Source organism: Toxorhynchites rutilus, chromosome 3, assembly GCF_029784135.1.
Source record: "Toxorhynchites rutilus septentrionalis strain SRP chromosome 3, ASM2978413v1, whole genome shotgun sequence".
NCBI lineage: Eukaryota > Metazoa > Arthropoda > Insecta > Diptera > Culicidae > Toxorhynchites > Toxorhynchites rutilus.
In genome coordinates, this window is record NC_073746.1 from 125,433,453 (window position 1) to 125,457,297 (window position 23,845).

The following is a 23,845-nucleotide window of genomic DNA, read 5'->3' on the forward strand; positions in this document are numbered from 1 at the left end:
GGAACCTTAAATTGTCACACGAAAAGAGTTTGTCCGATTGAGGACTCTTTTGTCATTTTTAAGTGACACAGATTTCAGTCGATCGCATGCAAGAATCTTCACACTTTTTAGTGAAGAGTTCTTGAAGCGACCGACACCATCGAGTATCTCTTTTCGAGTCAAAAACTTTTCGTTTATTACACCGTCTATTTCAACGTTGCAACAGGGTACGTATACGCGATACTCGATCGCAAAGAGATCACAGCGCGTTATTTCATTCGCTTGGGTTCTGCTGGAGACGACAACTCGTAATTTGTCTGGCCCCATCCGAGTAATCTCGGTAACTTCGGAAAATTTCTGTGTCAACTCTTTTGAGATGCGAATGACGTTAAGAGGTTTGGATTTTCGTCTAAAGTATACGATAAATGTGCCTTTGGCGCCATCAGGGTATTCTTTTAGACGAAAATCCTGCTTCTCGTCTGTTTCCTCATCTTCAGAGCTTTCTATTTCGTACACAGAATTTTCCTCCTCATCTTCTGTTTCATCCTCCTGCTCTTCAGGAGGAGGTTCATTATCTGAGATATTCTTTGGCGTGGGTGGGGGATCCTCCCCGCCCTCTGCCATATTAATAAAAACGAAGAAGTAGACAACTGTTCGATATGAACAGAATATAATAATTTGGAAAATATAAATTAGTAAAAGAAATTATATTTCTATATTAGTTATTGTTGAAAATTTTATTTATTTCAATTTTTGTTATTATGTGTAATTTGAAAATGAAAAAAGTTCCAATAAATGTTCAACGGTGATGTAAGAAATGAACACCCCTAATGCCAACGCTTGCCGATATGATAAACACAAAGATAAACAATGGTATAAATCGAGCACAGAAGCTATACAGAATGATGGAAGAGGTAAGAGGAAAATAAACTTCTACTTGCCCCGCTGCTGTGTAGCGTGTGTGATGGTGTGACTTGCTGCCGGATTGTCTCGATAGCGCACCACTTTTTATGAGCTTTACTCGCTCGCAGCGCACCAGATGAAAAAATACACACTAGAAACGGATGTAAAAAAAACACCTGTATCGGATCAATTATAGGTTCGACCGATCTGCTTGCGAGTTGGCGAAGCAAATGACTTATTTTTTGTATATGTATATTTTGTATATGTGTATTTTGCATATAGAATAGTGGCATGATGCCAAATATGGCCAAAATAGCGGAGCTTCGTCGTGCTGCTGCAAGAACGGCAAAAGGCGCTTCTCGAGGCACTCAGATTTGTAGATCTCGCCATTTACTGTGCCCTTTGTCACGAAAGGCTCACTCCTCAGTCCGCAAGAGCAGATGGCCTGCCAAACGAGATATTTGGAGGCGAACTTCGACATTTTCTTTTTCTTATATTTGTAGTCCACATCGAACTTGCTCTTGTCGGTGAGAAACTCCAACCCCGGAATTTGCTTAAAATCGGCTTTTATATACGTTTCGTCGTCCATCACACAGCAGCCATATTTTGTCAGCATTTTCTCGTAGAGCTTCCGTGCCCGAGTTTTAGTCGTCGATTATTGCCGCTCATCGCGGTTTGGGAAGTTCTGTACCTTGTATGTATGTAGTCCAGCTCTCTTCTTTGCATTCTGGATGTAGCTCTGCGACATGCCGATCTTTTTAGCCAAATCACGGCTTGAGACGTTGGGATTTGCTTTAATCATCCGCTTCACCTTTCCCTCCGTCTTTTTGTTCTCCGGTCCCGGTTTTCTTCCAGCTCCTTTGCCGTGGTCCAACGTCAACCGCTCCTGGAACCGCTTCAACACTCTGGAGACCGTTGAATGGTGAATGTTCAACATTTTTCCCAACTGCCGATGCGACAGGTCAGGAAATTCCAGGTGTTTGGAAAAAAATTTGTTCTCTCGACTCGCGTTGGTTCACCTCCATTTTCGTTGAATCGAAAAACACGACTTCGAGTTTGACAGCATGTAGACAATACACATCAATGAGAAAGTGTGCAAAATTTGGTTGATTTTTACCCAATGGTAAAAAAGTTATGCCCTGTTGAATGTGTCGCAAAAATTTCGTGTTCGCCCTTTAGCGTGCCAATGAAAATGACCATCTTGAATTTTCGAGCGGGACTTTTTGCAAAATGTTGATCCCCACAAAAAAAATACCCTACTAGTGTCACAAAGTAACTTTTTTCTTCATTTTTTGCATTAATTGGTACGCTTATGTTCATTCGCATGTATAAGGCATTTCGATTGAGCGATTTACGGAAGACTAATTTGAACAGCAAGCTTTGCAGTGGCAGTTATATGAAATCAACAAAACACCCATTCGATATCGTTAATAATTTCAAGTAATAGTCTTTCGCATGGCAACCCAGCACCTAAAGGAGAGCACAGGTTGTTTGTGCTCGACCGGGATTTTTCGCACAGATGATGCTTGACATTTTTCAATTGTTCGATGATTGGTCCTCAGAATTAATTTCGTAAAACGAAAACGAGAGAATAAATTTCTAATAGAAATGTGAGGCATCTGTACACATGATGTTTTTTCCCGCGCCACAATATTTCTAGCCAATTCTTCGAGTTTCGAGTGTTGTTTCGACCGATTTTGAGAAAAAAATTGACTGTTTCTCAGTAGTATTTTGTGTTTTTTCAGGATGTATGCAAGGTTTTAATTCTCGAATTCCAGTTGCAGTCAACGAAAAATGGGTCGCGCGCATAATTGCACGGAAACACAGTGGATGGTCATCCGCAAAATGTCCAAATCAGGTAGCAGCCACCGCGAAATCGCAGAGTATTTCGGACGATCCAAAACCTTCGTGTTTAAAGCCCTCCCCGACCGCAAAAAATCCGAAACGGCTAGACACCCAAAGAAAACGACCGCGAAGGATGACTCTGCGATAAAGCGAGCCTCCAAGAAAGATTCCTTAAAGGCCTCGAAAAAGATCCGGGACGATCTGAACTTGTCCGTGAGTTCCCGGACTGTTCAGTGGCGGCTGGAGGAGCAGTGGCTAGGCGGAAAAGGCTTCCGGAAGGTCCCCATGTTGACGGCGAAGCACCTGAAGGCGCGGCTGAAGTTCGCGAAAGACCACTTCGATTGGATTGGTCCGGAGAAGGAAAAGCAGTGGGGAAATATAAGATGGTCGGATGAGACGAAGGTAAACCTCATCGGCTCGGATGGATAAACTTGGGTCCATCGCCCAATAGGCTGGATAGGAAGACATTCAAGAATGGAGGAGGGAACATTATGCTGTGGGGTTGCTTCTTCTGGTACGGATTTGCCCCCCGTACTGTGAGGATAAGATCATGGATCAGTATCCCTACGCCCAAATCTTAAGGGATGTTATGCTGCCATACCCTGAAATGGCAATTCATGCAGGATAACGATCCAAAACACGCCGCCAAGACCGTCAAAAAGTGGTTCCAGGATAACAAAGTCGACGTCATGGAGTGACCAGCGCAGTCACCAGATCTGAACCCTTTAGAGAACCTATGGGAGATCGTGAAAGGGTTGGTGTACACGGAGAAATCGAAGAATAAGCAGCAACTGTGGGATAGGATCCAAGCTGGTTGGTACCCCATTCCGGTCACCACGTGCCAGAAGCTGGTGGAATCCATGCCGAACCGTGTGCGTGAAGTGATGCGTAACAAACTATTTTGGGAAAGAAACCTCTTTTCCAGAATGGAGTGATACCTCCGACCCCTATAACCATATTTTTAAACATTCTATCGCTAGTTTTTTTTAATTCTTACAAAATACTAACTAATTTTAATACTTTGCGGTTGGTTAAGTGAGATACATTAAAATTGCAAGTTAAAATAAAAAAAAATCATTGTGATGAACGAACCTGGAAACATTCTACTAATATAATGTAATCTTCTGAATTAAATTAGTAGATGAGTGTATTATCCAACGAATTTCAGAACGCAAATGAACTTACAATCTAAGTACAAGCTTGTTATACAGTAAAATGTCAGGAGCATGTTTAGACTTGAATTTGATCATGACTTCCTTCGTGTTTAATCGCGTATATGTATGTGTAGAGCAAGTCAAAATATCCGAACTTGTTCAGGTTTTTTTTTTCTGGCCATCATCTTTTACGAACTTGTGCACGCTTATCGACTTTTTGAGTTTTTAAAAAGTACAGCAATAATACTTTCTGCTAAAATATCAGTCATTCTTTTAACATATTGGTTCACGTAAGACAACTTATATAGTATCTTGAAGGTTTCAAATAAAAACTTATGTTCATTAGTAGGGTCGATTATTAAACCTCGTCAACCCTCAAAAAATCAGTTCTCGTTTATGCCGACCCCTGGGAAACCGGTACGACCACTTTGATAATTCCTGGTCTAGACTCTAGCGATTCTAGAAAAAAAGATCCTCAAATATTGTTTCACAGTAATGTTCGAGTGATGGTAGGAGTCATCTTGATCTACTCAAATGATATGATTAATTATTGGTCTATTTCATAATGTTATTAACTACATATAAATACTACACGAAACTTCGAAGTAGATATTTTTAAAGCATTGGAATGGGTAAAAAAATATTTTAAATAAATCAAAGATCTTCTTATGCTGCCATCCCATGCCGAACCGATATAGTGGGTCTCAGATTTCCTCGAAAATTGGTAGTTTTGTTCTTTATCGCAAAATATAAGGCCCGTATTTTTCATTTTTTATTGAGGTGCAATTTAAGGGTGGTCCGAAAAATCATTTTTTTCCCTTTTTTTAAATGATTTTTTTTAAGAATACATAACTTTTGAACTACTGGACCGATTCAGATGATCAGCATATCAAACTGAAGCCAATTAGCTAGTCTTCTTTGGTAAACATATTACACTTGGATTTTGGTTTTGTAATTATTGATTGTAATGGTTTTTTTTTTTATTGAGGGCTTTGGACTAGAGGATACCATTTATTTTTATGTTTTTACGTTGAAATTAGAGAGGCTTTTTTCGTTTTTGAGTTAAGATTTTTCAAAGTCAACCGATGGTCCGGAAAATAAGGCTTTCCTTTTCATCCAGAAATTACTTCTTTTTTTTAATATTCATCACTTTTGAACTATTGGACCGATTCAGATGATCGACATATTAATTTGAAGCCAATCAGCTGGTCTCTTTTCTAAAAAAAAATCACTTATGTAAAAAATGGATTCTTTTATTATAGACCTAGTCTTGTCGCATAGGAATAGTGAACGAAGAATGGAAACATGTTAACTTTGAAAAATAATAAATCAAAAACAAAAAAAAACGCCTCTCTGATTTTTGGATATATTTTGCAAAAAATCCTCAGCTTTCAAGAAAAAAATATAGCACCCTTACCTTTAACCGAGTAAATTATAAAAAAACCAATGCTATCAATAATCACAAAAACAAAACCAATTTCTTCGCAAGTGTTATATTTTTTGAAAGAATGTTATATTTTCATTGCCTTCAATTCGATGTTGTTCAAAAGTTGAAATAAAAAAAAAAGCTTTGGAAAAAAATGGTGAAAAATTGATTTCTCGGACCGTCGGTTAACTTTGAAAAAATATAACTGAAAAACGAAAAAAAACGTTTCTGTGATTTTTGGATATTTTGTGCGAATAAATCCTCAGCAATAATTACAAAAAAAAACAAACTTCTTGGAAGCGAATTATTTTTCCAAAAAATATTAGTTAATTAGCTTTAAATTTAATATATCGATCATTCGAATTGGCTTAGAAGTTCAAAAGTTATGAATTTTTTATAGAAAGTCATTTTTGAAAAAAATGATTTTCAGAGCACCCTAAAATAGAAATCGGCACCCTAAAAAAAAAAAAAAAATACGGGTCCAATATTTTGCAATAAAGAACAAAACTACCAATTTTCGCGGGAATCTGAAATATTGTTGGCAACACTACGTGTATCGATATCGACTGAAACGAAGGCCCTTCAAAGAAATCTCTTTCAGGAGAAAAGCACCGCCTGAAATCTTAGTGTGGGGAGATGAAGTAGCTTTCTCATTCTCGAGAACCTCGGAAGTCTTTCAAGGAACTAAACACCTCGTACAAAGTGTTCGTGCCGCGGGCCGAAATGTGCAGGAATAATGAAGGAAGCATCATGGCGAACGAACGCGAGCGATCTGCTTCCTTGTTTATGGGCATCTTTAGTGTGCATCGGATGATGGAATACAGTCTTTTGTGCGAAAATCGGGTAGATTATCTGACTCTCTTTGTGCGAATATCGGTCTCGCTTCCGTCCTATTCAAAACTGCGCTAGAAGGTGTTTTGAGACGAACGGCGTTTAACTTGCGTGGTAGGATTTTCGATAGACCCAGTCAATTCATCTGCTTCGATGATGACGTAGACATTAAAGACATTGCCCGAAGCAGAGTTGGACTGAGAATCAATGCGTCTAAAACCAAATATATGCTGGCGTCCGGATGCGAGTACGACAGACCTGATTAGGTACTAGTGTGGTGATTAACGGCGATGAGTTCATAGTAGTGGACCAATTTGTCTACCATGGCTCGATGGTAACGTGTGAAAATGATACCAGCCGGAGACGCATGATCAATGGGAGTCGTGTATGGTATATGGTCTCCACAAACCAGAGATCGAAATTCTCGCTCGGCTGCGAGATAAGTATTCAGTCAATCAATCTAGTTTTCGATGAGTCATGTAATGTTGTAATTTTCGTCGCTTCCGAAACGCGGAAACGTGCTAGCCATGCACCGAGTTAATTGAATCATTGTGAATCAGTAAGTAGATTTGTGGGATGTTATCAAGCCGGATTCATGCCCGGTTTCTCGACGACAGACCAGATTTTTACACTGCAGCGATCCTCCAAAAGTGCCGCGTGCATAAGGTATACAATCGACCGATGACAGCTATGGAGAATCATGGATGCACACAGCTTTCTTCGAAGGCTGCCAAAGCTGAAAAGCTGATTTAGGCAAGGATGATCCACATACCTGACTCCGGCGATCTGTCGGAACCGTTTTTGACTCACAGTTGACTTCGACAAGGCCATGGACTCTCCTGTTTGCTCTTCAACGTGGTGCTGAAAGGTGTTATGCGGAAAGCAGGTCTCTACATGTGGGGCATGATTTTCAACAAGTCTAGTCAGTTTATCTGTTTCGCCGATGACGTGGACCTTATCGGAAGAACATGTGCGACGGTAGCAGACTGGTATGCCCGACTGAAAAACGAAGCAGGACTGATTAGACTGATTAGATCAACTGAATACATGCTATCAGGAGGGGCTGACTGTAACTGAATTCTACTAGTAGTATACACTTTGTCCAACTTCTATAAGACCAGGTGATGATCTTGCTGCTTTGGGTAATTGTAAACAAATAACACTTCAATTTATATTCTAGTGTTTTTGTATTGGTAACTCACGTAGTGTATGATACACTGCATGATTTTCATATGTGTGTGCAAGCGTAAACAAATGTTTTTTGTATCTTTCAAGTGTCAAGTTTCTATAAGACCAGTTACGTTTTCTGTTGTTTTTAGTTAGTTTGATTAAAAAATCTGGAAAATGCCGAAAGGAAAGGTGCTCACGGATATAGAAAAAAGACAAATCGACACATTTCATCAAGAAAATGTTGGAATTAGAGAAATTGCTCGTCAGATTGGACGATCCCACCAAGTAGTTCTCAATTATTTGACGAATCCTCATGGATACGATAAAAAGAAGAGAGCTCCACGTAAATCGAAGACTTGAATCCTATTGAAAATCTTAGGGGAATCCTTGTACGCAGAATCTTCACTCAAGGAAAGCGGTACTCCACGATTGAAGAGCTCAAGGTCGCAATTTTGGAAAAATGGAAAAATATCGAGAAATCCGTTCAGAAAAAAATGGTAAATAGTATGCCAGCACGAATTATCCAGGTTATTGGCCCGAAATGGCAAGGTTGCCAATTATTGACATGTAAATCAGGCAAGAGTTTTGGATTTTTCATTGATAATACATATGGATTGATAATTTTGAAATGGAAACTTGACAGCTGAAATTATCATATTTAATCACAATAAAGAAACAAACAATTTAACGTGGGACTACGTCTAACCGGAGTCTATCACAATAGATAAAATGTTATTTTCCAAGAGATAAACAGTTGAATAACTGCAAAATGTCAAGCGTTATCTAAACGCCCTAACTGCCAAGTTTTGATTGGGCCGATTTACGGTTTCCCCAACGCAGATTTCAAACTCAATGTACCTGTGGGAATCCGCTTCGCAAATATACATGCAAGTAGGGGGTATTTTTGTTTCCACCGAGCTGTGTTTCCCTAACAAGGGCTTCAAAATCAATGTGCCTGGGAAATAGAAATATAATAAGTTGCATTGAGAGAAATAGATGTATACATTGTCCGTTCTGTGGTTCAAATTTTTAGTATCAATAACAATTCCACAGTCCGCTAGCAACTGGTTGCCGACGGCGGCTATCATCATTAGCATCGAGATATTTCCGCCGAATGAAAAGTTGAGGAAGGGAGTGAGAAGGTCCCACGTCTATCCGGTTATGTCCATGATATTACCCACCCGTCTTTTTTTCAACGAAATTGATGTTAAATGTACTTTATTCTAACTTCTTGTGTTGCAACGAAATATAATCAGGGTGGTCTTATAGAAGTTGGATAGAGTGTATTATGATAGTGTTATGAAGCGATGCTCGAAGAAGACTCACAAGCATTTGGTGATTTCGAACGCCAAGTTCAGAACAATATACGACGGTGAATAGAAAAACGAAGTATGGGAAAGGAGGATGATCCACGAACTGGCGCTACTCTACTGCAAACCCAGCATCCAGAAAGTCGCCAAGGCTGGATGAGTGTGATGGACGAGGGATGTTGCACGATTGCCAGACAGCAGCCCCGCAAAAATGGTATTCGCATCGAATCCGATGGGGAGAAGAAGAAGAGGAGCACAGCGGGTGATGTGGTTTGATCAGGTTCAGCTGGAATTGGGCTGAATCAGGACGGCCCAGAGTTTGGAATTGAAGCAAATCGGTGATAATCTGACGGGCCAGGCAATGTATATTTGGGAGTGTTTTGTGGTTTATCACACTGTAAAACATAATAAAAAATGAAATATTGATTTTTTGCGGTCAATTATGGCCAATAACACAAGGTTTGTATTCCATCAAAATAACGCTAGGTCACCCACAATGACTCGCCAAAAGCTCTGGACGCATGGTTAGGTGGTTCTTGCATATCAACTGGACCTGGCACCAACTGATTACCAGCCGTTTCTGTCTATGGTGAATGAATTGCTGGTGCGAAGTTTGTGAAAATATACTGTCTCAGTTTTTTTCGCTGATAGTAATGATAATTTTCCTTTTTTTTAGTATATTTACGATGGGCTCTTTACTTTTTATTCTAAAGAAGATAAATCTCGATTAAGTGATTTATGTACGTTTTTGAATAGACACATTTACTGAACAAAAAATCACCACAAAACATTCCCACGACCACTCACAGTACAGGTATAACTCACCTCAGCAGTAGCTGTAGCGACTATAGTCCAAAAAAGAAATAGCAAAACCCCCAACAATGATCACAAGATATCAAACCGCCTTTCGTTTTTACCTTATTTCTCCCGTGTTCGGCAGTTTCCAGATCAATGGTCGACCAGAAAAAAGTCAGCCTCAGTTCATAATAAATTGCCATCATTTTATGGACACTTTTCCGTCGTTTTATACGAGTAACATGAAAGTGAGCCCCTCGGGACAGCGCAAGAAAAAGAGAAGATGCTTCGGAGATTTTTTTTTTCCTCCTCCCTCCGCTTGACGACGGTCATGGTGATGTCGACAGGACAAGGTTATATCGGAGATTTACGCTAGCCTCTCTAATGGATGATGGGAAGCGCACGATTTTGATGATCTGTGAAATTTCCCTAATCGTGTTGATAACGAGTCCTTGAGCCCAATGGATGTGACGTGAGGGGACAGGTTTTGTTGTACATATAATTAAAAAATCGTCTCCAGGCGACATCTTAGAAAATGATACTAGCAATTCGAGATTCGAGTGGGAAGGAAGGGAAAAAAGTAAACAGAGTGGGCGCTACATTTCCCATATCCAATTATCTGATTTCATTGAGTGATTAGGAACTGACGGCGTCTTCGTCTCAGCCTCAAAACAGCTTGAAGTGATTTCGTTTCCTGTGAAATCATTTCTTTAATGTACAATTCGAGGAATTCATCAAAATCTATATTTGTCTAACTAACTGTTTACATTATTTCGGCCCATTTTATCAACTGATGCGATAAAAACGATTTCGCTTTTTGACTGGAGAAGACAACTTTGCATCTTTACATCTTCACATCCGGAATTTCCGGCACGGTCCCCCGTTTCTGTCTATTTTTTTCTTGGGCGTGTTATGCGTATAGCAAATCATCGATTTTGCTCGACAGTTTGGTTGTTTTCGCTGCCATTTATCATAGCGAAGAATGAAAAGAAACAAATAATGAGGTATAGTTTTATTCCGGCCGAACTTTTCCCCGTCGATATCGTCGTCATTGTTGTGGTTATAAATCTTCTGAACTTTTCTCGGTTTGGCACCGTTTGGCCGTTTATGGGCATTCCTAGGGGATCCATCGCAGACGCTCCGAATCCGAGAATTTGAACGCACACGGACGGCAATCACTTCACTCCGTTCGATTTACTGGCGCTGTGGTAGAGAAGAGCCAACATTCCCAATAAGAGCTATCGTGAAATGTGGCAAATGGTTCGTGTGTACAGCATCAATCATGGCTGTCGCCTAGAATGACTTTATGTGGGTCTCGGGGCATTCGTTAAGACAATAAGCAAGTCGTTTTGATTAGCGTGTGTGGGCTGTCTATGAATGAATGCTAGCACGCTCTTTTTGACGTAGAACTACGACTTTCATTAAGGGTGCCAAATCAGAACACAGGTCAGGTTTTTATGAAATAAAGTTAAAGTTAATAACCATTTTTGCCGTAAATGGATTCTGGCGATTTACATACCAAACGAATCGGAAACTCCCTAAGATTTGTTTGATATGCTATACATTATAGTCCCATAGTCTGTATATGGTTTAAATTGATGAAAATTGGAAGCATTCCCATTTCCTCATATATTTGTTCTGTCCATTTGTGTGCTTTCTCGAACAGAGCTGTCTATAACGAGCAACTTATCGATGAGCAACGAAGGGGAAATCGTAAGATGTAGAGTCTCCGTGAACAAAGGAAAAGAAGAAGAACGAAGGGGAATATTTGACTAGAGTATGAACAGTGCCTCTTGCTGAGGCAAACTTCATTCTTCGTGAGGACACCGACTAGACAACACCGTTGCTGGGCGAGCTGGACAGCGAGGGATCGAATGGTTTGTTTTCCCAAGGCAATGGGGAATGGAGAAAATTATGAGGAAAGAGTTTTCGAAGGGCCTTTTTGAAGGCTAGAGACGAATGAATTGAAGAAGTTTAAAGTCTCTTTATTTCAACAAGGAAAGGAAGGAAAGGAAAATTTTCAGTATCGTTCTAGATACGGAACAATGAACATCGCTTGTTCTTCCTTGTATTGCGCCATCACATGTCTTCGTTTCGGACTGAGCTGTGGACGCGAAAAAAATACTCACTCGCTGATGTCTCTGGCATTGCAATCATTGCATAAAACTGACGCCATTGCTTTGAGCGTCATGTTTTGAGCTACACAATTGTGTGGGGAATCATCAAGCTAGGCTATCGTCAGCTCACCAAGAAAATAAATGTTCTGGAATTTTGTCAGTGATTCGGTTTCGCATGACGGTAGGAAAACTCTCTTCACAAATGATGACAGCTAAGCTAATCTAGACTGGCAACATTAACAGAAACAACTTCTGTTGAGAAGAGCGCAAAACAGAGATAAGTATGTGTATATTTAGTTGCTTCAAGCCACCGATATATGGATATTTGGGTGTGTACGTGCGTGTTTCATAGCCCGTACGTAAAAATAGTGCATCTTCGCTTCGCTGAAACCCCATTTATAATGATGAATATAAACGTGGAGGGAAGATTGCGGGAGCGAATTATTTACGCTAGTGTATTAGTAATGAATCTCTGCTGAGGCAAATATTCAGCCTTTTTCCAAGCAGCTAACATTGTTTGTTTTCTGTCATCATAAAGGCTTCGTAGTCATTCTGGAATTTTGTAGGGTAAATGATCTTGGTTTGTCCAATTTTGGGTGTTTTCACGCAATTAGTAAATGCAAATCGATTTTCCTTCATGAAAATCTCATATAATTGAGATGAGTTTGGGATTATTGAAAAGCCCTAAGTCCCTAGTTTCTAATTCTACCTTATGGCGTTGAAATTATTCAAATATTCATGTTCTTTAACGATTTTCCTCAAAGAGAAATTATGATCATGGTTTTTTCCAGCTCTGATCATGATTTATTCAAAAAATGATCATGGTTTGTCCGGTTTTAGAAATCACCATTTTTGAATGAAAAAATTCGAATTTTCAAGTAGATGTTGCATTTAGCATTGCTTGAGTTTACTGTCATCATATTGATCAATTCATAATTTAGGCTTTTTTCAGAATGTTGCCTTTTCTTGGGCATTTTAAAAGTGTTCGCCTCAACACATTCCACACAGAGAAACTTTATTTCTGCTATGCGTAATGGACACAATAATCAAATTGCAGCGCGCCAAGCGGTTGCCATAGAAACCATGTGGACAAAACAACATTAGTGAATTGGACAACTCATAATCAGAATTGATTTCATCAAAATGCGTTAATTTAATGGTTTAGCTATGTAAATCTGATACAAATGGTGTGCAAGCATGATGTTTACAACATTTGTAAGTGTTATAATCCAGGAAAGGTCTGAATACGTGCCAAATAATCATCTGGTGATTGGTTAAAAGTTAGCTCAAGTGAGGGGCGCATTGAGACTAATAGCATGTGGATTTTATAATCCTTTGAAACATGTGAATCCGTAGAAATATACTATAAAACTACTGTAAATCATGAAGAAGACAATATTAGTTATATGTTTTAAAATATTCGAATAGCTAATTTGACACAGGCGCATTGAACTAAAGCATTCAGAACAGTGGACAAACCATGATCATATTTTCGACTGGACAAACCAAAATCATTTACCTTATGTGATTTGGATTCGCTTGCCAGTATCAAAACTTCCTCTACTAAGGATGACAGCTGCACTTATCTCGAGCATGTGTTGTTCTGCGAGCACAAGAATGAATCATCAAACAATTATCATCAAATGATTCTACAATAAAAAATAACATTTCAGGGCGACCAAAGTGGTAGCCAAAATTTTGGTAGCATTATAAAATAATATCCGCAGTTATAAACAAGCGACTTGAATTAAACTACAGCGTAGTTCTACGTCAACAATGCGGTCGTGTCTTGAACACAAACTCCAATTTTTTTTTTGCCCGAATCGAATCTCGTTCAACGAAGTTTGTGCCAATTTATCTGCTTTGCTTTACGAGATAAAAATGGTTTGTTCTTCTCTACTATCCTACGAGGAGTAAGATATGATTTTCTCGATGTAGCGGAGCCAACGGCTTCAGGCTAAGTAATAAGTAATGAGTAATAACGAAAGCTAACGTGTTCAGAGATAATCTATTCGTCTTCTAGACTTACTGGATTCAAAAGATTCATGCTTCAAGCCAGAGCTACCGATAATATTTAAAAAAAACTGGAAGAGTGCATTAAAAACAAGGAAGAAAACTGGATCCTTTAAAACCGTTTTATTTTGAGAATAACGGCTTTCATTTATCTGTATTTTTGTTAACCATTCCCATGGTGGAGAAATAAAATCGAAGTTTGGTGTAGTATGTATATGTAGGTCTTAAAATGGTGAAATAAAGCACGTGTCATTCGAACAGATCAAAATGAGGTTTTCGATCACTCGAACTTTACTGTGAAACAATATTTGAAGATCTTCTAAAATCTCTAGAAAATGGGCTTATTTTGGGCTTTATTTGGGTTAAACTTGAAAAATCTCGTATTTATTGCTGCATGTCCATAAAATCGCGGATAGAAGATCGTCGCAAAATTGATCGATAATATGATTGATTGAGGTGCATAGGTGTTATAGAAAACTACATCGAACCTAACTTCAATCTTCGGTCTTTTGTCCAACGTGAATTGTAACATTTTCTTTTTCCTATTCTCCAAAATTCATATCGTTTGAAGTACAGCGCGGACTCGATTATATACAGTCTCCGACTTCTTTCCACTGTATATAATCAATTCCTGTATATAATCGAGTCAAAGAAAAATGTTTTATATGTTTTGTATTCATATCTTTTTCGTTTATTGAAAGTAAAAGAAAAATTTAATTGTTGAATCGCCCCTTAAAGTCAGAAAACACCTTGTTCAAATGAATAAAATATTTTTTCCCAGAATCTCTAAGGAGGTGATAGATAATCATATTTGATGGATAAATCCTTCTACGCATATCTTTTGATTTCAACAATGACAGAGTTATAGTACTTTTTTTTTGTTTCGGACACTGTTGTCTCAAACTGGCCCTACACTAAAAAGAACGCTGCGTAAGCCAATTCTATGGCTTTCATTTGAAATATGAGAAAATTTAGTACAGGAAATAGTAGTGGAACATCTAAATTAGTGTATTTAAATAACATTTTGGAAGTGAAAAATTTTAAAGTTAGTAATTTTTAATGCGTAATTATTAATTTTATTCCAAAAGTTCCTATTAAATTTTATTCTCCTATGATTAAAATTAAAGCTCTCAAACCACTCTACAATTTTTTCTTTGACGCCCAACTTCAATCTTCCATAATTTCGCTGCAATATCGATATAAACAATTCCTGTTGAAAATTCAAGCGAAATTCACGATTTTTACCCCACTGTACGTATGATAGCCACTTAAATTTCACCTTAACGTTGAAAGTTTACATTTTTTCTTGAAATAAATCATACTTGAACTATAAAAAAAATCCAAACTTTATATAATCGAGTCCAAAATTATATATAATCGAATCACATATAATCGAGTCTGTATATAATCGAGTCCGACCTGTACTAGGCCGATTCAGAGGGATGATATATTAAATTGAAGCCAGAATTATTTGAAAAAATATTGTACTTGCGAAAAAACAGATTTTTTTCATGTTGTGATTTTTTTGAAAACGTCATTTTTGGAAAAAAGAGAAATAAAGATTTTTTTTAGGCCATCGGTGCACTTTGAAAAATTATAATTCAAGAACGAAACAGAACACATCTCTGATTTTTGGATATGTTATGCAAAATATTCTCAGCATTTAAGGAAAAAATATAAAAAATATAGCGTCCTTGGTCCCTAGTACATGAAAATTATAAAAAACAAATACAATCAATAATTATGAAAACCATTTTTTTTGCAGGTATAATATTTTTTAAAAACCTATCAGTTTAGTTGTTAAGTATGCTCAAAACGCATTTTTTTAATGAATGACTATTGTTCTAACTACAGATGCCATAAATTTCTTCGAACAATGCAAATAAATTATTATAAATGAATTAAAGCACTGGATTGGATTATTTTGTCTCAAAGTTTTGTCACTTTCTTTTTTCGCTTCAGCTGTGCTCTCAATGTTTCGTCCGGCACTGTATACTATAGCAATATAAGAGCATTATGAGCGGGCGAAACAAAGACACATTGCAAATAAGCACGCATTAAAGCTTTTCGCATACTTTGCACATAAACGCTCCAGACCGAAAATGATATAGGGGAAATGGGGGCATAGTGGTCACCCTAAGGAATATGTCCATTTCCAAAGCCCACATACCGATTCAATACCCGTTTCTCGAAGAATATTATAGTTCAACTCATTGTTCTCCAAGATAGCAAACGGCTTAGTACACTTTTCATTACAAGAAAAAAGGTGAAAAATCGAACTTTTTTTTTTTTGCTTGTAGGTAAAGTGGTCACCTAGTGGGGGCAAAGTGGTCACCCGCCCATATCAAGCTAAATGGGTTAAATTTATGCATTTTTTTCGTCCAAATTTGTTCAAATCATATTTGATATAGTAGGTACATGTATGAAATAAGCTTGGCCTATTCACCTAGAGTCTCAATTTAAATTTTCTCTTGCATACAAGAACATAGTAAGAAACACATAACGTTCCGCATAATGAGGCTTGGTTTTGTTTAAATGGCATGTTTATCCTGGCTCAAAACCACAAAACGATCTTCTTCAAGAGCAGAATGTGATGAGGTATATCAGCTATACTAAACAGAAACTATAAACTAATTAATCGCTGAGATTGAACAAAATATATGTTCACCTCTCCTAGAATATGTCGGAACAGTCGTCCAAACGGATGATTTGTCCAATATATCAGATTGAAAAAACTAAATTTCACGAGAAATTCCTTAGATACCATGCGCACAGAGCTACGGCCGAATGGCTATCGAGAGAGTAATTTCTGTTTCTATTTGTATTTGGACATGCGACAGCTCTACTGAAGTACAGAGTGACCCGAGAGTCATTAAATCCTTTAAACATAAGGTGATTATCAATACGGCATCTATAGTCAATAGTTATACTACTAATTCACGTTTAAGCTCTCCTTTTTACTCTTGGAAAGCACTTTCCAACTTCATTTTATAGTGAGGTGTCATATTATCTCGCATTCATGCAACAGTACCAGTGGCTATGTGGATGTCGTGGTCATGTAAAACAACCTTGCCTTCCAGGCGGTTTAAGTTCGATCCTCGTTGACATCTTTCGGACTTTTTTTCGTACAATCCCAAGTTGACGTTCAGTCTGAGAGAAAGAGATGTCTGCTCCCATACGTACAAACACTTTTATTTCCTCATTTCACACGAAAAAGCAGTTTGGGTGTGAGTACTCGATTGTGCAGAACAAGTGAATGGGAAAATTTGAATGCTTCTAGTCTTCACACACCAGTGGATTGTAATGTATAATATATTAAAATAATTTAAGCAAATAGCCTGGCCGGGTATGGAAGTAAAAAGTGCCAAATCAACCGCTGTATGGAAATTGATGCAAAAAAAAACAAGATATTCTGACTACTTTTTGAACCCCTATGAGGTTCAACATGGAATCTATGGTAAAAAAGTACTTTTCAATGTTTTTCACGCTATTCTCGATATCTTCGAGATAAAAATGTGAAAAAAAATACTGAAAGTGCATCTTACTGTGGTGTATTGAGAAATATTATTAAGAAAAAAATGCATCAAAAATTTTAATACTAAAAACAATCTTGAAATATTGAAGTTTCTTTAATGATTTAGAGATTCACTACTACTTTAATTCGTATTTAACTGTGTTTCTGCGTCTTTTCTAGATATGTGACATTTTTTTCAGAATTTTAACAGTTTTGTGCGATACAATAAAATATATTTGAAAATATAAATTTTGATTTTAGAATTTTGAGACTTGCTACTGGTTCGATTTCTATTTCAATATGTTCGTATGTGATTTTTGATATTTATGATTTTTTTCTGAAAATTTAGAGAACTACGCGGCGTTAAAATATCCAATGATTAAAAAAATCTATTTTGTTCGTTTTCTAATATTTTGCTATTATCCTAAAATCTATAATTGTATTGTATTCATGTGTTCGTGAAAAGTGCCTTCAAATCTCATCTATGGAAAATATTGTATAAGGTTAAGTAATTTTTTTGAATCCGTATATGGTTCACTATAAGAGCTGCAGTCAAAAACGTAGTTTTTCTTTTTTTCACGCCGTACTCAAAAGGCTTGAAAAATTCTTGAAAGTTCGAGAAAATACGCAAAGTACGTCTATTGTGGTGAACCATGACAAATTATAATTTTTTTAAAGAACACGTTTTTTTTTCAATTTAACTATTTTTCGGTGGCTCGAAATTTTGTATTTTTAAATTTATAGATCCATTAAACATAATTTTCAATTTGTGTTTATGTGTTTTTTCAGAATTTTTGTTTTTTTTTATTTTTGAATATTTGATTTGAAATTTAATTTTTTAATATGTAATATGTAATTTTTAATATGAAATTTTGGAATTATTAAATTAAGTTTTGAGATACAGTACTGTTATATTCGTACTTCTTTTTTTTTATATTCATGATTGTTTCATAATGATCGATTATTGAACGTACTATTTTAAGGTAATTCTTGAATACAGTTATAAAAAAAAAGGATTTTGCGTTGGAAATGGTATATTGATTCAGAAGGGATATATAAAGTATTTTATTGAAAAGCACAAATTTCCGGTATAAATTTGACAGAATGTAATACATTTTAGAATTTAGTGATTTAGATTTTGTGAACATAGAGTTGTGAAATCAAAACTCGAAACATAGAATATTTCCGATTGTGATAGTCGAGCAGTGTAAATTGTGTAACAATAAACATTTAGAATACCAAAAGCCATATAACACCTAAACATGGACGAATGTAACAAAATTTGAGAAAACATAATACTTCATCATTTTCCACAAACTGACCAAAAAAGTCACTGACAGGGGGTTTCCACTTGAAGTCAGGAAGCTTCTGCATCTTTGTCAAAAGACTGAGGAGAAGTAACAGCAACTTGCAGTAAATCAATTTCTTTGAAATGTTTTCCTAATTTTCACCGTCTGCATTTTTATAGTTCTCGAAATATTCTGAAAAATATCACCATTATCAACACATATAATAAATACACAAACAAATAAATATATAAATTTAAATATAAACTAAACCTGTAATGGGTCTCAAAACTCTAAGAAAAAATCAAAATTTAGGAATATATTTTTTTTTGTGACAATTTTGACAGTGTTGCGTTAAAATTCTCAAAAAAAAATCGCACATATCAAGAAAAGATGCAGAATTAAATTTGAATGTATTAAATTTAGAGTAGAAGTAAATCTCTAAGACCCCTGAATTTTTTTCTTCAATATTTCAAGAATTTTTTAGTACTTAAATTTTTTTTTTTTATCCCATTTATTTATTTAAGGCTCATTAGCATTTCAGCTGTTACAGAGCCGAATTTTAATCGTGTACATGTCACATGGTTATCATATCTATAATTAGCACATTACACAGTAGTTGTCATTCGCCAGTATTCCTTCTATACCATTACATATGGTACATTCACACAGTAGCCATTTAGGCGTAAGAGTATTCTTTCTGTTCTTCCATTATCCAGTTAGACCGGACAGCGGAGACAGTTGATTGATCATTGTTGAGTTATTTATAGAACAGCAGCCCGATGTGTCTTGCAGAGCAGAGCAGTTGTATGGATGAATCGATCTTATTTCGACCGTGGATCGATCTCCATCGCTGATGATTGTTGCGTGGACGAAGCTATTCTGTAACAACACAAAGATGGTCAATGAGGGTCCTGAGTTTTGAACTCACGATCGATCGCTTACTAAGCGATCGCGCAACCAATGTGGCTACGGAGACCCCCCATACTTAAATTTTTGATGAATTTTTTTTTGATAATATTTCTAGATACACCATTATAAGATGCACTTCCAGTATTTTTTTTTCAAATTTTTATCTAGAAGCTATCGAGAACGGCGTGCAAAAAATTGAAAAGTACGTTTTTCAACATGGATCCTTTGTTGAACCTCAGAAGGTTTCAAAAAAATATCAAAAATTTCTTATTTAGTACCCTATACAATATTTTCCATAGAGCGGGTGATTTGGTTTGGAGGCACTTTTTACTTCCATACCCGACCAGGCCCTTTCTGCATAACTCGAGAATTAACCAAGCAAGCAGAATCAGATTCGGTATGTGGACATTTCTGGGGGCACAAAATGTTTCTGTGGTGGTTCGACACTCCTCCTCCCTGTCTGTAAAAAGTCAGTATAGTAAAAAAAATTGTAAAGGGTCAATTAGACGAATAATCAATGAACAGTCCTGCGATTGGACCCATGAACGTTCGCTTAATAAGAAAACATGAATGTTTGAATGAATTGATAACAAAAACTACGTTTTAAGCGCAACCAAGTTTACCGGGTTGGTTAGTATATTATACAAATTTAAGGAAATTTCCGATTCTTTTAGTATGCAAATCGTCCAAATCCGTGCGATGCAAGTAGTTATTAACGTTAACTTCATTTCATGTTTTCTGAGTTGGCACCCTCAATGAAAGACGTAATCCTAAGTCAAAAGACATTGTGTTATTGAATTCAAATTTCATATTTTGGATTATTGTATTCAATGATTCAGGTTTATAATTTGGGATTTTCTGTTTTTGTACGCAATTAATCTTAGGAGTTCTTCGCCGGCGCGTGTTAAAATGAAAGAACTAGATTCCCCACGAACAGCGTTGCCAAGTACTATTTTCCTAAATTAAAAGTATAAATCGTCGAAAATCAGAAAGTGAAAAAAAAGCAATTAGTTTGAAAAATCCTCGGAACTTGTGAGCAAAGTGAATATAATGCGAACCTTTGACTCCGTAAGATATGAAATATTTCAGAACGAAAATCCCGAGCTTTGCGACGAATTATCATCGGTAGTTATTTAAAAAAATGGTCATTACAACTTGATATTGGGTATATTTTATGCGTTTTATAGTATTCAAACCTACTTTCGCTTTTTCGGCGTTATTCACGTCCATTATCCAAAATTCAAAATCGATTGGAAATAAATATGAACATTTTTCAAACCATTGACGATGCTTTCCACAGCCAGTCGGTTCCGTCTTTTCAAATTGTCAGTGATTGTGGTGAAAGTGCTTCATTCGTTGCCCCCGATGAACATCCGGTTTTCATGAAATGCCCGAGCAACTCTCCGCCCGTAGTTAGTGCTTGTCCTTTCCTACGGATAATTATTTTTCAACGTAGACTCTGATTGAAGGTATCGAAAGATAAATAGACTCAGCATAGAAATCAACTAGGGCACACTCGGACCCGGGGTGTTAAAGAGATCACGTTCAACCGATCTTCAATCCGCCCTTCCATGGCAAACCGATATAATTGTTCTCGGGTATCCGTGAAAAGTGGTATTTTTGTTTCTCAATGCAAATTATTGGACTTGTTTTTTTATTAATGTGCCCATTTCTATTCTAAGGTAGTCCGAAAAATCATTTTTTTCCAATGTTTTACAAAAATTACTTTTTTCGAATATCCCTTACTTTTAAGCTACTGAACCGATTCAGATGATCGATATATCAAATTGAAGCCAATTAACTCGTTAATATTGATTATATTTGTTTTTTATTATTTCATTAAAATTTTCATTTTTTAAATTTTTGCAAACATCAAAAACTCTTGAACTACTCGACCGATCCAGATGATTTATATATTTAATTGAAGTCAATGAACTAGTTTTTTTTTGAAAAAAACTGGAAGTGGGTTATATCTGCGGTATAACCGCAAGGGTGGCGTAGGATTATCGTTGATTTAGTGATCATTTGATTTTAGTTGCATCTGAATCAATTCTAAATGAATGAAATATTCATTTATTTGGGGAACTTCGAAAACGAGAGCATTACGTTGAAGGCACAATATTCAGCAAAAGAAGCAATCACATGAAAGTTGTATAATACATAATACATTGCTTGTATTGTGATATGATTCGTATTCCATTTCCAATAGACAAAATATCTGTTGCTTCAAATCAATTGCCGAAAGACGTGGTCCTAAGATGATCGCACTTGATTGAAAAATCACAGAACCAAATGTATTTGGTCGCAGTATTATACGGATAGAAAACATAATAAACTCTTCCGCTTGAATGTAATTTTCAAATTCCAGGGGAACTGGCAGATTATTTTTCAGCAACGATAACATCTTTCCGAAATCTTCTCGACGCTGGATGGCAATCAAACGAAAATAGTTCCGCGCGTGTATGTGTGTGTGTGGCGGCTGCTCCGATGTCTCCGATGTTTTTAGATGCTCCCTCACAGTTCCAAACAAACTGAATGTGTTTCAGGTCAGGTCAGGCCAGGTAATGAATCCCTCGATCCCTCGCCGTCCAGCTCGTCCAGCTCGTTCAGTTTGTTCAACTCGTTCAGTAACGATGTTGTCTGAATGCGATCAGTAACGATGTTGAATGAATGCGTCTCACCACCAGAGTATCGCTTAAGTATGCTTTTTGTCCGTGATTGAATCAGGCTCTTGGTGACACCGTTCATCAGCGCTTTCATGATAAACGACGTTAGCTTCAACACACAGCGACAACATGCTCCAATCGCTGTTCAATTATAATTGAGTGGATTTCCGAACGACGCTCGTTTATATACCGATTCGTGATTTCAATAGCCTGTTTTGAAAGTAATTTTAAGACTATTGAAACAAGTTTGGATGAAAAAGTAACAAATATATAACGCGTAGACATTTTATCTTTCGAATGAAGTGTTTATCATACCATTTCATTTGGTTGTTTAGGAGCTATAAACGCTCAAAATCTCGGTCTCCGGCAAACGCTTTCGTTTTTGAAACTTTGATTTTTCACCCCGGTATAGAAATGAAAGACGTAGTCCTACGTCAAAATACTACACATGCGGTAAAATTTAATTTTAGTCGCATAGATCTAGTCTAGTTGCATAGGAATTTTGAACGAAGACAAAAAACATGTTCAATTTGAGAATTGATAACTCAAAAACGAGAAAAAAAACCTGCTCTGAATTGTGGATCTGTTATGTAAATGTACTTCGGCTTTCAAGGAAAAATATAAAAAAAATATAGCGCCCTCTATCATTAACCGAATAAACTATAAAAAATGAATACAATCAATGATAACGAAAACAAAATCAAAAATTTTTTGTGAGTTTAATATTTTTCCAAAGAATTAACTCATTAACCTCAATATGATATGTCGATCATCTCAATCGGTTCGGTAGTTTTGAAGTTGTGAATTAAAAAAAAAAATTCTTGGAAAAAATAATTTTTTGAACCATCGGTGAACTTTGAAAAATCATAACTCAAAAACGGAAAAAAGCCTTTTCGATTTTCAGATTTCTGATTTCTTTTTTTTTTTTTTGAATCCTCAGCTATCAAAAAAAAATATAGCGCCCTCTAGTCCAAAGCCACGTAAATAATGAAATACTAAATGAAAATTCACAGAGGCGGAAGAGAGTTTTTATTAACTAAAAGCCAAAAAAGCGCACTTTCGCTAATTACTCCTAGAGCTCGCCTCATATTCACGAGGTTTTCATCCCTTGGTGCCCATGAATCAATGTGCAACATTTGGATTCCTGGTCTTTTATCAGCTTATCACCGGTAACTAAACAACTATTTCGAAATGACAAAAACACTCAATACTCAGTATTGGACTAATATCGGATTCTCATCGTTTGAGATTTCTCATTGCGTTCACGTTTTACTATAGCAGGCACTTCGTGCTCTTGTCAGTCGACTCAAAACGAAAGCTCAAAATATGTATCATCATTCCCATTTGCATAACATTCCATATTCTAAGGCTGCCATTGGCGACCCCATTGCCATTTTCACCACCACCACCCACTGTTGGCTGGAAAACATTGCCATCCATTTAAAGGACCGCTTCTCGAATGGAAAATTCAATCGGGAGGATTGAAGAAAGATGGAAGCTGCGATGTGTAGAAAATAACGACAATTTTACGTGCGCCCGTATGTGTGCATGTATTGCACCAGGGCGTAGCGAAGATTTGATCCGGTGTTTCCAAACCATCCGGAGCGCGAATAGAGTGTTGTCAAGCTACTAACAAGCCAGATATGCTCGTCAACAACGGGGCACAAGAGGAAAGCACAAGATTGTGCTTTCCTCCGTTTTCCAGGCGATATCTTTAACAGGAAATTGAAATTCAAGAAACGTTCAATGGTGACTATCCCTAGTTAGGAACAGTTGATTGGCTCAAAAGGATGTAACAAATACAACAATAAAAAAAACGGCGGCGCTCTAAAATATTTCGCGTTGGATTGTGGAAGAAATGATCGAGACGCTTACACAACGGAAACAGCGTTACAGTTTACAATTTTTGTGTTTGGCACTGTAC

General features: G+C 36.9%; 1 protein-coding gene across 5 annotated transcripts in view; it reads left to right on the forward strand.

The window, feature by feature from the left end:
• The window catches only part of LOC129773218 (dual specificity calcium/calmodulin-dependent 3',5'-cyclic nucleotide phosphodiesterase 1A-like), a 544,686-nt gene that overhangs the window by 212,556 nt on the left and 308,285 nt on the right, over positions 1-23,845 (forward strand). The gene's annotated exons all lie outside the window — the stretch shown is intronic.